The 15,207-nt window shown below is 49.9% G+C and overlaps 1 protein-coding gene across 28 annotated transcripts in view; it reads right to left on the bottom strand.

Moving 5' to 3' along the window:
* The window catches only part of EXD3 (exonuclease 3'-5' domain containing 3), a 300,821-nt gene that overhangs the window by 92,317 nt on the left and 193,297 nt on the right, over positions 1–15,207 (bottom strand). Inside the window, exon 21 of one of the 28 annotated variants that reach the window (XR_010826104.1) lies at positions 1–15,207. This exon is cut by the window's left edge and continues 18,716 nt beyond it. The exons of the other annotated variants lie outside the window; for them this stretch is intronic. The gene's annotated coding sequence lies outside the window, so the exon portion shown is untranslated. 28 annotated transcript variants of the gene reach the window in all.

Raw genomic sequence — 15,207 nt, 5'->3', positions numbered from 1 at the left:
GTCCCAGCTGAGCAGAGGGCACAGCTCTCTAGGCAACACAGCCACTTCCAGACAGCCACACCAGGCTCTGCCAGCTGAGGACGTGGGCCCCTGAATTAGCAGAAAACGCCGCTCGCTTCTCACTCAGTACCGGATAGCAGCGGAAAAGCAAGCGGGCAGGACTCTGCCGGGCTGGCTTTGTCTCTGACTGGGGCAGTCCCTGGGAAATCCGGCACTGCCCCGCGGGGCGGCTGCTACACTGGCCCGCGGGGCGCGGAAGCACTGCGAATGGGAACGGGGGTCCCGGGAGCAGCAATCAGGGAAGGAAGCACCGGGCCCGGGACGCTCACAGATGAGACAGGAAGGGATTACACATATCCCACCACCCTGAGCACGCGTCCCCCTCGAACAAAGCCGTTCCTGCCGCTGCACGGACAGGGCTGGGAAGGGGCTCCCAGCTGCTCTGGGAATGCCGCGGATCACTTTCCTTTCCCACTGTCAGCACCTGCTTAGAGGTTACTGACTATGACCTTTAGGGTAACCCTGTACCACAGCTTTACTGCCCTGAGAAAGAGATGGGGATGATAAAACAGTGCGAAGATGCCGAGCCCCCCCGTGATCCTCCAGCCCCAGCGGACACGCAGCCTTGCTGAGCTCTGGGTATTTGCAGCGGAGCCGAGTCCCCTGAGGGCAGCCTGCGTGCACTCTCTCCCATCAAACTAGAGACCAAGGCAGGAATAATATGAACATATATTTTTAGCAGCGGCAAATTATTTCTCTTACAGAGGGAATATTTCCATGCTGGGCTTTTTCCCTTCCCTTATCGCAGATTGTATATTTAGAGCGTGAGAACTCTACCTCGCACAAACAAACGCTGCCAGGCCACCGTGCTCAGCGAGGGAGCTGCTTCTGGCCTCTCTGACATGCCCCTTTTTCGGACAAACCCCAATCTTTGCTCCACAAGTGGGAAATGTCAAAGGGAGAGCTGAGTTTGGGACAAATGTGGACAGGAAGTGACAATGCACTCCAGAGAGTTATCAATCAGCACGTTAGTGAAACTGTAGCTGCAGACAGCGGAGCTGTACGAAACCCGAGGCAGACCCTGAGCCCTGCTGCAGTGACGAGCAGCTCCTTTGGTGCAGCAGAGCAGACTTCACCGCTTCCCCTTTGGCTGCAGGTGCACGCAGGAATCCCATGGGATGGCTGGAACGATCGGGGACATCCCCGGGGCTATCTGGCTGCTAAAACACATCTTACTTGCCAACAGAGACTCTCACCCAGAGAGTGGCTTTATAGCCTGTGCTGAACACAGCGCATGAAAGAAAGTCCCTGACAGATTAAACCCCTGCCCAGCAAATAAGCAAGTGCCAGGCTGACAGAGAAGTGTTCAAACTACTGCAGCCTCTTATCTTCACCCTGCTTCCCCACTCCTCTTGCACATCACAGACTGCTCAGACAAGCCCTGATGCCCTGCCCCACCACCCTGCCCCACCACCCTGCCTCTGAGCTGCTGCTCTGGTGCTGCTCTCTGGCAGGGAACACGCAACAGGCAGAGAAGCCCAGGCGCACAGCTATGCAGGCTTCTCATTCCTAGAGAGGAGGCTGATTTCACAGGCTGTTCGTGGCAAACATCCCTGAGATTTTTACAGTTTGTCATGGATGAGCCGGGGAGAAAATGTTATGCATGGTGGTGAATCTGTATGCTCTGCTTGGCCAGGGGGTGAAGCGACTCAGTTACTCCTGGCTGACAGGGCCCAGAGCACTCCCTGCGGCCTCTCTAACTCAGATTTAACGCATTTCAAACAAAAATGCATCAAATGCTGTATTTCCACACTGAACATGGGGATTTCATGGTCTGTATGACTTTCATGACATCAAGATTGATACGGACTCTTAATCATAGGTAACAGTTGCTAGATGAAGCTGCAGGGTGAGGGCTTGTTATGCCAGAGGCCAGCCTGCATTTTCTGCTCTCAGACTTGGTCTGTTTATTTTCCCTACACCTCCGCCTGGGCTAGCAGCCCTCCCAACAAGAGCAAAACGTCAAGTCATTGGGCTTTTTGCAAATCACGGCACCGTGCCTTCTGACCTGCACCACGATAACTACAACAGCAGCATGGGAACGGAAACAAATTTGACTGCCTAAATACTCACAATTTGTGGTCAGAGACAGCGTCTCGTAGCAGCAAGTTGCTTACACATTCATGAGATCCCACAGCGGTAAATGCACTGAGAAGCAATGATGCACCAAGGAAATGATGCACCAGAGACGGGTGAGCTTCACCCACAGCAGCCCCGAGTCAGGCATCCAGGCTCCGGCCATTGCCTCTGCAGCCTCCTGTCCCCGAGGGGAGGCTCATCCCGGAGGCACCGTACGCAGCCGAAGGTGGAAGCAGGCAAGTAAGGCAAGGATCAGGCTGTCTGTGAGTTCTGTCTCGCACGTGAAGTTGGAAGGATTTATGGGTCCCCACCCGTCAACTTCTTTTCCTACTGCGTGCTTATTAGCCCAATGCATACTTTAAAGTACGAATGACATATCTTGGCACGTTACCATTCCTTTTCTTAATCCGCTTGATCCAAATTTCCACCAATTAACTGGGATTTTCCCAGCCATGAGTTACACCGTCGCAATCAGAAGCAGCTGCAGATGCGTCACCTCCAAATTCAGATCCTGACCCTGCATGTCCCCCACTCCTTATCTGTCTCCAGTGCATGTTCCCACCTTCCTGCAGACCGCGTGGCAGCAGGGTGGACAAGGCTCTGGCCTGCCCTGTGCATCACCACAGTTCTCAGACCTGGTCTCCTACCAGCTCTTTTATCACCATTGATGGTATATTGGTGGAGTAGAGAAGGTGTTGGAGCGGTTTCCATGCTTGGCAGATGGGCTGGGGCTATGGCAAGGCCCTCAGCCTCTCCCACTAATGACCTGGAGCAGAGGAAGAGCAACCAGAGGCAGCAGAGCCAGGCTGTGATCTGCAGTGCAGGGCTGCACAGGCAGAGCCCAAATGCGGGTGGTGGCATCCTGCCGCACCAGCCTCCGGCCCCTTCCCCAGAAAGGCCACAAGCTGCTCCCCTGGATTGTGCATGGGCATTCCTGGTGAGGTCTGGGGACGCGGGGGAGCCCTGCACAAAGTTATCAGAGTTAATGGGCTGCAGCTGTGACCAGGGGCAGACACCAGGTGGGGCTTGGCCAGCCCTGGAGCCACCTGGAGTGGGAGCGGGTCCCTGGTGCGGTCCTGCGGGAGCACGTCGCAGGCGGGAGGGAAAGAGCGGAGCAGAGCACAGCTCTCTGCCAAGACTCGTTTCTCCCATGCATGGGGCCAAGATCGGTTGCAATGATATCAGCCCCACGTACTGTTTGCAGTTGGCTGGTTTCTCCAGGACACAACCTCTCTGGCAGGGAGTGAGGCCGAGCCCAGAAGCTGGGCTGCACCATGTGAACCACTACTGGTGGAAACGAAATCCCATTGAAATTGGAGCACATTTGACACAGTGGGAAGAGCACAGACTTCCTAGAGCCGAGCTGGCAGCGGGAGAACAAGTGCTGGTGTCTCCCCCCCCGTAGCAAACAAACCGGCGAGGCTGCGCGGTGGCTCTTCCTGGGAGACCCCAGTCCCTGGCGGGGCCCAGGGCACACAGGGCTGGCAGAGGGGCGCTGCTGCCGCTGAAACTTGAGAGTAATGGGGCAGGGGGGGTGGAATAGGAGCTGGGAGAACTAGAAAGCATTTACACTGTTTCTCATGACCTGAATTTCTGAAAAAAAAGTGGTTTGGTAAGGACCACCAAGCTGAAACTCAGATCCTGGGTCCATCCTGGCAGAGAAGTGGATATGGTTTGGGATCCATATAAACAGCACATGGGCCAGCTGCAGGACCATGGGGGGAGTCTGGCAGAACAGAGCACCCAGACACGAATTGAGGGACCCTTGCTATTCCTTCCTGATCACTTTGGTCCAGAAAAATACTTCAAACTGGAGGGGGGGAAAAAGCAAGAAGTAAAAGCCAAAAAAAAAAAAAAAAAGGAAGGGAAAGCAGATACATGTTTGGGGCAGTACTTGAATTGAAAACCCAGACAGTGGGAGTGTGAAAATGCGATTTCCAGACAGACGCCTTCTCTTCTGTGTGACCAGATGACTGGCTACAGGAACAAACCATCTGATACTGGGAGATGCACGTCCACGCACATCTCTCATCGGGTATTTCCAAGATTCCAGTCCCTGCACGAAGGGATGGTCCTTTTCACAATACTGCTCTTCCCTTATTATCTGTTTATCATGCTGCTGCTACCCCAAATACACTCTAGACCTGGGGGAAGGCAATCCCTGGGCACGTGCTCCAAGACCCAGCAGCAACAGAGAGTTTTCCCATAGGGGCCACGTACAGGTGCTGTGGCAGTCACTGCTGAGAGACTCACAAGAGACCTGAAATGCAGCAGAACCACTCAAAGGTTAAACCTGAGGGCTGGGCTGGAGACTTCACGCACTGAGAAATAAAGGGATTGTTCTGGAGCATGCCCGTCGCTTGACTTTCTAACTCACTTGTGCATGCAGAGCTGTGGTTAAAATTTCTGGTGCAAAGGAGAGAAGCACGACCCAGGCTGTCCCTGCTGACTGTGAGCTGGCTGGAGCCCATCACCTGTGCAGAGTCACACTGGGGAGGGGACAGGAGAAGGCCGGGCGCAGTGCGAAGGATGAGGGGAGCTACTGTGCGGCTGTCCCAGCGCGCAGCGATGCAGCTGCACTCTGACAGCTGCAACAGAAACCATCTGCCCGCGTGCTGCACTGGACAGTGGGAGGAGAGCAGGAAGGATTTCTAGGATGAGAGGGCCAAGAGGGAGCCGGGGTCTCCCATGAGACAGAGGAGCTGAGCCTGGCGAAGACCTTTGTGGTATAACCACAAAGAGAGAACAGGAAGGAGGGAAGGAGGAGTGGAGTACTCCATGCAGAGGGCTCAGATGGGATCAAGACAGAGAAATGGAGGCAGAAGTGTTAACAGATAAGAAATGGCCCCTGCAAAAGCAGCCCCCAGCAGGTATTTGGTGGTTAACTTCTGCCACCCGGTCTGCAGGAAGCTTCGGGCAGTTCACAGTCCCAGAGGGGAGGGAAAAGCTTAACAGCAGACACCTGGTTCAGAAGCACCTCTGGGTTTGCATAGATCTGGGCATCGTTTACAGACTGCACAATAGCTCCACATACAGATGATCTTTCCATGCTCAGTATCTGTTGTTTCACCTGTCCTACAATGGCGGCAGTTTGACAGATGAATTTAAGGGTCATATCCAGTAGTTTCACACCACGGTCTCCCTAACCGCACTGCTCCATCCTCCGCTTTCACGCAAGTTAGGAAAATCCCATGCAGCCTTCAGCATGGGGAAGGCCACCAAGGGACTATTCGCTTTCTGAAAGGATGAGAAACTCATTACCACCACAGATGGCCTGGTTCTTCCAGGCCTCTTGCTTAAAATGCAAGTCTAGCAAAGGCCACGGGCTTTTTAAGATTACAGCTACGTGGAGTTCACGAGGTTATATAAAACATTGAGGGTGGGGGCATGAGTAACACAGGGGACTACATTTATGGCCAGTGCATGCCCGCTGAACAGCAGGGGTTACCCCACGGCTGAGCTGCATCCAGCCCATGTGCTAGTATTTGGATCCCTTCCACCGACATTAGCAGCTGGGCTCCGAGGGCAGCTCAGATCTCACCTCTCTGCTCCAACAGCCACCCACGGGCTGCGGCGGTGCGCTGAAGGGTCCCAGTGCCCCAGCGCTGGGGATCGGGAAGGAGCAGTCCCAGCCAGCACGGCCACCAGGTCTGCACTTCTAGTGGGAGCTGAGACCACGCCAGAAAGGGTGGCTCAGAGCAGAGCAAAACGCTCTCTTCTAACTACTGAGCCCAGCACCATGCTTCTCACCTCTGTCACCTTGCACTCAAATGGCCCTCATTTAGGCAAAACCAAAAATTAAAGGTTAAGGAGAGACAATTGACAAGGCAAGGACCAGCCAGCACATCTGGGAGCAGAGAGGAGGCGGCAGAGCCTGTGCTGGCCTGCAAGTCCCCCGAACGCAGAGGGGTCGGGTGTCTGCGTGGCCCCCCTTTGCTCAGGAAGAAGGAACAACAACAGGAAGAGAAAAGAACTCACTCAGACAAAAGATAAACAGAACAGCTAGATAGTGAAGCCAGAAGTTGCTAATTAACCTCAAATTGGAGTCCTTTGGAAAGGACTCCAAGTGGAGCATTCCCTTCTGAATGGTGAGCAGACAGCGGTCCTGAGACATCTGCTGCTGCTGCAGCCCCGCTGCGCCAGCCCCAGCCACTGCGCTTGCGCTGAAACCTTGCTCTCGGTGTGCCCTGAGCTGTCCTGGGCGTGAAAGCAGGAGCAAGCAACCTGGAAAGGAGCTGCACCTTGCTGTTTGCTCAGCCTAAACCTTGCTTTGGTTTGACAACAGTGGTTTGGAGCCTTTTATGCCTCCTGAGGACAGCAGAGTCCCTCTCCCTGCCCTCGCACAGTACCGGCATAGATTGAGCTGGGTACGTGGAACCAGAGCGCAGAGCTGCAAGGCACCCAGAGCAAACCTGCACTGCAGCATCATGAAATCTCGCAGGAGTTCAGCTCGTCAATAAAGCCCTTGCCCTTGCTGAGTGTATTTTGCATGTTATATGATAAGGAGATTTACAGAAGGGGGTTGAAGCACAGCTCCCTTAGGCAAAGAAATAAATGAGAGAGAAAATTTAAACTGATTGCTCAAACCCAAGGGCCAGTCAGGAACAATCTGGGCTCCTCAGAGCAGGAAATGACACTCAGCTGAGCATCTGTGTGCATGTCAGGACGGATTAGGAGCCTGTCAGGAACTCGACATCAGCTTTACAAGACGATTATGTGAGAGAGCTGCAGCAATGCTCTGGATACCAGAAGCACTACTACAAGCACTGCAGCCCCACAGCACCTCAGAGCAGCTGCCACTGTCTTGCAATACATTATTTCATCTCCTCTGTCCATTGAACATCTTCAAAAAAATGACTCTTGGCTGAGATGCAGAAATGCCAAATTTAGCTGTTAGCAAGGGCAGGTTTTCAGGGGCAGCCTCTTGATGTAGCGGGATTCAACACCCTGCTCTGCCCACGAGGTGCCCGGCTGCATGCTGCTGCCAGACCCAGGTGTGTTTGAGGGGCGAGGGGTAATTCCAGTCCTGCATTAGTCAAGTTGTTGGCATCAGCTTGAGTGGAAATAAGCCTGGCTCTAACACATCCCTAGCCTGGTGGTCTAGACATGCAAACGTGCTAAGATTCTACATGGTTCCAGTATTTTTGAATTAGGAAGAGCTATAAATAAAGCCTTCATGTACAGATGGGTAGCTCATCCCTCAGTTTTCACCATGCATAGCCTACCGGGCTGTAGTAAGACAACGCTTTTGGATCCAGAAATGCTGCCGGGGCACCCTGTGCTGCAACAGGGTGGGCTCCTGAGTCTCTAGCTCTGCACCAGGCAGCTTGCAGTGTCAGGGTCGTGGCAGCATCGTGGGGCTCAGCTCAGGCCACGGAGCAGCCCAGGACGCAGAGTGATGGCAGGGCAGCCAGCCAGAGCCGCCCCGAGCACTGCAGGCGAGATGCCCGCGCCTCCACTCGCTGCAGCAGCTCAGCCAGGTGGGCAGCCCCGTACGCACCACTGTGACCGACCCCGGTGCCATGCAGTGCGGCCAGCTCTGGCTCTGGCCTCTCTTTAGTTACACCCGACAGGCGAAGGGCAATGGAGGACTGCCACTGGGACATGTGGCAGCAAGCACGCAGAGGGAATGCTGATCAACCAAGAGGTCTTGCTTTTTGCTTGTTCGTATTTTGAGCACATATCTTGATTTTTTTTCCTGTGGAAGCAAGAGCTTCTCCCTGCAAAAATGTTTGGTCATACAACTCTACAGCATATAAGTGCACAGATGGCTTTTACCATTCTGCACTGGATTTTCTTTTCAATTTCCAGCATTTGTGGTAGGGGCTGAATACTGCCTGCAAACATACTGCAGCTTTTTTAACCTCTGATTTTCTTTGCAGAAGAAAGGAGCCTTAGAAAGTTCAATCCAGCTGCTTTCCACTGCTGCAGTCTCACATCATGGTGTGTAACAGATGCTGCCCCAGAGTTTTTTTGTTGTTGTTGTTTTGGTTTTTTTTTGGTGGATTTCCTGGAAACTCCCAACCTCTTGTCTATAAACACTTTTTGAGAGCAAGTAAGTCCACAGCCTAATGCCTTCAGCTTCTGGGCTTAAATCCTGCTGGCCGAACCCTTCTCCACTCACACTCCAGCCATGCAGCACAAGTCTAACAGCAGGAAAACCCTTGCTGTGAAATGACACTTGAGCTCTGAGCCTCTGCAAATCCTGAAGAGCTGTGATGAACTCACAAGTCATTTGTTTTATCACAGACTAAAATCTCTCTTAACAAATAGATTTTCTGAAATAAGGAAGAAATTATGAACTGCTTTCAGCACAGCCAGGCAACTTAACGTCCTCGCCAAGCTGAAAGTCCCACAAAGTGCTGAGTGAATTACAGAGGCTCTCCCAAAAGCTGGTGGATTGAGACAGGATCCGTAGCAGCTCACTCATATCCCCAAGTGCCTCAGGATGGGTGGAGAAAGTCCTGGAGATGTCCGTGTCTCTACCAGGAGCTTACACCACCTGCCCGGTTGTTAGAAGTTCAAAGCTGGAGACATGAACGTCACCACAAGGACCCCAGATCTGCCACTCAATGTCAAAGGCAGTCCCTGTGCTGACTTTGAAAGGACCTCAGATGGGCCTCAGGAGAGAAACATTTCATGTCAGCACTCACAGTCCCTTTCTGTACTCAGACCAAACTACCTATCAAACGTGTATAGACCCAGGGGCTCCCGGAGGCCCCTTCCAGCCTCAGCTGTAGGAATCTACACAATTTTCCTCTTTTTCTTTTTATATGCTTTTGAGGACAAATACAGTGAGCTCAGCAGCAGCAGCAAAGCAGGCAAATGTTTCCCACCCTTCTGGGGCTGAGACGCTGCTGGGGCGGGTGGTAAGCAGCAGGGCGCCGTGTTCGGCCCCTCCGAGCAGCGCGCCGACCGCCACGGCGGGAGCAGCGCCCGCAATGGCCGAGGCGGGCGCTTGGACTCGCAGCTACTGCATGGCCCCGAAATATCCGGTGTGATGTTGGGAACACAACACAAAACAAAAATCCGAAGTGACAATTTAGACAAAGAGAGTAAAGTGATAAATAATGGACAGGTTACCAAAGTCTGGAGAGCTCATATGTACAGGAAAGTGGCTGTCCCACCTGTGGAACAAGACTTGGACACTTTTGGTGATCACTGAGCTATCAGCACAATTTACACATAAAGGGACCATGACTGAGCACCCTAACTATTCTGATTTATGCAATTAATTTACGCTATCAGATTTTAAGACCATCAGATTTTAAATGCTCTAAACATGTTTTGGAAGCTTTCTACAATAAACATTCCCCATGACATACCCACGTCCTATGCCAACCTAATGTCTCCAATCCCTGCGGCTGAGACCAGCCCATACTTTTATGTCCAATTTCCCTCTCCCATTGAGGAGATTGCACTCATAAACCCATTCTCAATGACTGAGTTGCAGGCACGTGAATTTGAGAATTTATTGAGGTAGGTTTCTAAAAGCTCTCCATCCCTTTCTCCCAGAGCATATTACAACACTGATGAAACTTGAACCAGCGTTTTATAATATTGCAAGTTAAAAAAAGAGTGCTAACAAACTGGTAAGAAAGCATCTCAGCATCTGCCATAAAGCAACCATTGATTGTGCAATCTACTGATGAAGCTCAAGTAAAAGGATTTGGGTATTTGACAACTAAGGAAGAGAACAATCTGGATGAGAACAGTCTCACATGCTGAGAACATTCTCACAACTAAGCATGGATGGGAAAAAGATCGCGTGCCCCCAAACAACACACAACTGCGATTGCTGCTTTTCTTGATAAATGAGACTATGAAAAATAGCTCAGAAATTATAAACAAACAAAGCAAACGAACAATTTTTCTCTTAGAAAAATCACAACCACATGATAAACTGAGATAAGAAATGGTGGAAAAGATATTGTATTGTTGTTGATGAGGGCCCATATGTGTTACACCGCAAGAAAAACAAATGACTCCCTCTCAGATTGAAAAAAAATTTTTTCTCAGTTGGAGAAAGAAAAATATAAAGCAGCTCAACTGCATCCCTGAAATTGTGCAATTTACTTTGCATATTTGGCAGCAAAAGTAGAAGAAGCAGTTTATAATCCAGGGTTTTCACACAAATGACAGGTTCTTGGTTCTCTAAGGAGCATTTCATTTTGGTATGCTTTTTTAATTAACACTCTAATATTATGTTAGACTTAAAGGATACCATTGACTTAAAAATCATATAGCTGTTTGAGCATTTTTAATGATTATTGTCACAGGCATCCCTAGAATGGCTGCAACTGAAGCAGATCAGAAAACCTGCACCTCAATCCATAGCTTGGGTTTTATATGTATAGTCAAAGCATTTTCTGTGTAGCCAGTCTTTCTGCATATGTTTGCTGTGCAGCTCCTCATGGTTGTGTCCTCCACGCAGCACAACGGGCAAAGACCTGAAGGGGACTGGCTATCAAGAAATCCAAAAGCTGTGGGTAGGCAACGGGTGCATGCAGTAGTTAGGGTTAAGTTTTCTCTAACCATTTCAATATAACGATGTGAATTGCTGTACATTTCACTGTTTTTAAATGTTGATCTAAACTGCATTAAGGTTAGTGCTTAACCATAGTGAGAATTATGCATAAAACCACCTGCAAAGCTCCTTTTTTTTTGCCCCAAGGGTTGGTTCTGTATTTGAAATCACTGAACAGCTGGTGTGAAACACATCTGGAGAGAATGAGATGGGCACTACCGGCCTGCAGAAACTGCCCCAAACTGGAGAAAATCCATCAATAACAGCCACTTTTTGGACAGGAGCCCCACCATGCAGTTCCCCAGGGAGCTATCAGGGCAGCAAAGGGAACCAACTCTGCTGCCTCCAAAAAGGAACAAAAAAACACCGGGGAAGTGAAACTGTGATAATTCATTAAGTCCTAAGGACAGAGTCCTGTGACTGGGCACAGTCCCGTGTCACATGAAAGGTGTGGGAAAATGCTGAAGAGTTGGCTACACTTGCATTTCTAGCTTCAAAAATAGGCTGAGAAGCACATGGTGACTTCCCAGCTGCCAGCAGCTCTGCCCATCCCCAGTCCGTCTGCATGGGTCCCGGCCCTCCCTGTACCTGGCCAGGGCAGGAAAAAGTTAATTCTGCTCCTCTGCTGGAGCAAGGGCCCTGGCTACACGCAGGCTTCACGCCCAGGCCTAAGCAGTGGCTGGAGTTACAAGCGAGTTTAAGCCAATGGTTAAACCTTTAAGACATCCCGGTGAGTAAGGCATTTTCCAATTATCTCATCCAGCATATCTAATCACTGTGTTGCCTTTATAAACGAAACAAAACCACACACAAATTACACCGACACTAAAAACAACATTTAAGAGGGCTGCCCTTTGCAACGTTATCCAGGTTTATTCTGTTTACAACTGTTTACTGCCTAATCTCCCCAAATTACCCAGGCTCTAACATGAGATGTAAACAGGCAAGAAATTTGGCTACTGGTTCTGAAGACGGGTGATTTTATGAGTTCTGATGTGGATAATAGGAACAAAACAGACATTTTTCAGAACTGGCAGGGCTGCTGTTGCAGGGCACGTGCCCCGCCAGGCTGCAGCGAACGGTGCTGCCTGTAAGGGCTGCCCAGCCCGTGCAGGGACCCGTGGCCTGGGGAAGGTGCAGGTCTCTGGCAGCGGTCTGCAGCACAGTGACAAGACCGTGATGTCGTTTTAACACTGTGTGGGCTAAACCAGTGCTACAGAGATTTTACCCTGCCCTGCTGTTACGGTGGTGAGAGTTGCACAGCACTTGGGGAGTACACGACAATGACAATCCCCAGAACAAGGTGTGTGACGACCCCGCTCCCACCTGTGGATGTGCCATAGATGCCGGAGGAATGCTGTCTGGGTACCAGTGCTGCACACCGTGTGTCCCTGAAGCAAGCAGGGAGGACTTCAGCAACTCTGCTTTGTCACAGTGTCCCACTTTGCACCAACACCTACACTCACCGGGGACTGAGAGTGGACGGGGACTTAAAAAACAAGAAGAGCATCCATAAATGTGTACAAAGAATCAAGTCAAAATATAAAAGTGAGAAATAAAGTACAGCTGCACAGGTGCATTCATCATTTCCATGTACCTGCAACGCAGCTTACTCAGTGTTATGGTCAGGTCACAGTCAATGCCCCCAACTTTTTTCTAGAAGAGCAAAGTGGCAAGGAAAAAGGGAGTATTGGACAAGTACTAGCTCTTCCCCCAAGGGTACTCTTCTCTCTGGAGGTGCACGTCCATGTCAGCCCTCGTACCCTTTTCTTGTCAGCTCAGGGTGCTTGTCCACCCAGCCCTGCACACATTGCTCCCATGTGTATGCTGACACAACTATTTGTTGACTGATGCGGTAAACCAAGCCAGTGAACTCATTTGTGTTGCATGTAACCCTGCAAAAAGAAAAACGGTTTGTACTCCACATCTTTTTTCATTTTTTTGTATGCTTTATGTAGCTAAACATAGCTTGCCTTTGTTTCATTGCTTCAGTTTTCTAGTGGCTGCAAGCATCTGCTAATTAAACACCATTTTCCGAACTAGGTTTCTAAAAGAGACTTTGAGAAATAAGAGCCTTCAAAAGCTCCAAAAAAGGCATCACTATTTCCTCTTCAGCTCAGCACAGTAATAACAGAAACAGTGACTGCTGCTAGCGCGGAGCTGAGGAGCACGGCCAGCACTGATGCTACACGCACCCAGACGGAGCCCAAACAACAGCTGAGAAGGAAGCTCTCAGCAAGGAGCAGGCTTCATCCAGCATCTGGCCTCAAGCTGCCCACCCTTGTGACTGAGTCCAGTCAGACTTAGCAGGTATTTTTAAACAGCATTCAGAAGTGAAAGAGTCTGAAAGTGGGAAGTGCCGATGCTCCCCATGAGTTTGCAGGCTAGCAGCAGCTCAGGTGTCATGGTGTCCTTTCTTGCCTTCTGTCTTTTTTTAAGGGAAGAGTATGGGGAAGGATGCATGTAGCGTGCAGAAATGGTCAAAAACGCAACTACCTCAAAAGAGAAATCCCTGGCTAGACTCCCAGGGACTGAGCAAGCAGAGATCTCCACAACGCCATGCTGCCTTAGGCTCCCATCCTGCTGCTGCAGACAATGGTGGCAGGGGTGTGGGTGACTTGGAGGGGACAGAAGAGTCCTTCCCGGACTGATCACCTCCATCCTTCATGGCTGTGGGCTCCGGGAACTCGGGAGCTGGATTCTGTATTTTTTCCATCTCTTTGTGGTTGGCACACAAGGAACCCTTCTGTTGCCACCACGGCTCCACTGGTTGTGAGTCCCCTTATTCTCTCTCCTCCATCTCTGGATCTTGTTTTCCCTAGATATCCAAGCTCTGAACTAAGCACTGCGTGATTTTTAACACACAGGCTTTCAAAATGAGGAAGGGTGATGAGCAGTGGCTAACTCTTTTTCCAGTGATCTCATCACTGTTTTAAAAGGGGAACCCAGATAAGCTTTGTGGTCACAGAAATACCTTTATTCCTTAGAAACAGAGTTTCAAAATTCATGTGCAATGGCACACATAATTTACACATACAGATGCCATGACTTGTTGCTCAAATCGGCTCTCTGCATTCAGAAATTCTTTGCTAATCTAGGTGTCTGTTCATTCATGTATTCAAATTCCTGCTGCATGTTTGCACTTGTCACGGTAACTATATGCAGGAATCAGGCACACCTTGTTTGCACATTGTTACCCAGACAGTTGCATATTTGGCATGACCGTGCAGTCCAGAGAATATTTATGAATGAATAAAAGTCACTTGACAGAATCAGATGCTTGGGGAAAGGATGGTGAAAAAGCAGCTCTGCTTTGTACCACTTAACACTGAAAATACGAAGGACTGACATCTGACAACCTTGCCTCAGCATATGCTATTCAGCCTCTTCCTCTAAAGAAGCTGAAGCTACGCGTGTCGCTCTAGACCTGCCAGAACACAGTACTGCTGTGCAGGAGTCAACTGGGAAACAGTCCAGATGCATTGACCTAAACTAGTCTTATTTATTCTGGTATCATAATTCTTGAAACTAACCATTGCTATAATTATTTCCACGTATCTATCTCCTTCCAGCAGGCTGCTCCTTTTTCTTAGCAGATAATCCTTCTCAGAGTCACTCAATGATATTCCAGATCATTTAATTTCAAAACCAATTATATGCAATTAGAGGAATTTCTACAACCATTCTCATTATTGGATGCACAGGAATGATCTGCAATTCATCTTGATTGACGGTGCCTCTGAAAAGGCTTTGAAGAACTTTCTAACGGGAAAAATGTTCCATCAAGACAATTTTGCCTCTTTTTCTCCCTCTTTTTATCTACAGAAGATGCCTAACATGAACACATGGTCTTCAGTTCTTAGCGTGGGCGAACTTAGAGTTTATTTCCAGCTTCACATCAGATTCAAGGCTTGTGACATTTCAGTTAACCACTAGTGAAACTTCCCGTGGCGATGCAGTAACGATGGTTTAAAAGCTGTAGGTGAAACAGGATGAACACAGTCTGTGTTTCAGCTGGCTCGATGGAAACAAGGGATTTGTTCCTTTTTCCACTACGGCCAATAGCAAGACTGATGTGACCTCAGAGAGAGCAGGACTTTCCACAGAATATTTCCGTCTTAACAGCCCAGACCCAACTCACCCTGTTTCCTGAGCACCATGGCTCCCACCACGCTCATCTCAATTCCCCCAAGCCTTTTTCCCTGTGGGCTTTCCACGGTGCCCTGCCAGTAGGAACATCGGGTTCAGAAACCTAGTGGAATTCAAACATGATGAATTCAGCCCAAGTATTTGCTCTAAATGCAAACATCCATACGAGTCAGATTTCCAAAAGCACCCAGGAAAGCTTAACGATCCAGTGAGAGACAATCTGCGCCCACTGTCCTGAAAATCACTGCCTTGCCACATCTCACCCTTGTTTCAGGGGAAACTTCTCTTCCAAAGGAGACGATTGATTTGGGCAAGTGCCAAGGATGACGCTGAGATGTGTTGTTGTTGTGATGGTGGTTACCAGCTCCTCACCTGCAGAGAGGCAGCTCACA

This window comes from Anser cygnoides, chromosome 20 (genome assembly GCF_040182565.1).
Source record: "Anser cygnoides isolate HZ-2024a breed goose chromosome 20, Taihu_goose_T2T_genome, whole genome shotgun sequence".
Classification (NCBI taxonomy): domain Eukaryota; kingdom Metazoa; phylum Chordata; class Aves; order Anseriformes; family Anatidae; genus Anser; species Anser cygnoides.
This window is presented reverse-complemented; position numbering and strand designations above follow the sequence as displayed.